Source organism: Penaeus monodon, chromosome 19, assembly GCF_015228065.2.
Source record: "Penaeus monodon isolate SGIC_2016 chromosome 19, NSTDA_Pmon_1, whole genome shotgun sequence".
Taxonomy (NCBI): Eukaryota; Metazoa; Arthropoda; class Malacostraca; order Decapoda; family Penaeidae; genus Penaeus; species Penaeus monodon.
In genome coordinates, this window is record NC_051404.1 from 3339645 (window position 1) to 3339904 (window position 260).

At 41.5% G+C, this 260-nt stretch overlaps 1 long non-coding RNA gene across 1 annotated transcript in view; it reads right to left on the reverse strand.

The window, feature by feature from the left end:
• The window catches only part of LOC119584973, a 10049-nt gene that overhangs the window by 8955 nt on the left and 834 nt on the right, over positions 1-260 (reverse strand). The window lies entirely within an intron of this gene.

Genomic DNA, 260 nt, shown 5'->3' on the forward strand with positions numbered 1-260 from the left:
ATTAGTTCTGTGGTGTAAGTTCAGTCCCGGGTTGCCTGCAGTCTACTGTACATCACCCTCAAGAATACACCAAAAGACGGTATTCTTGTGGGTAAATCACACTTGGAGGTTTTAAGACTTAAAAGAATTCTGGCAAATATTGCTGAACTAATAACGTCCATGCAGGTGCTGTCAGTAATAACAAAGTATGGCAGGGCATACGTATCGTCATTCCTCTGAATTCATGAGTGTCCAAGAAGCAACGTCTTTTAACACTTGCA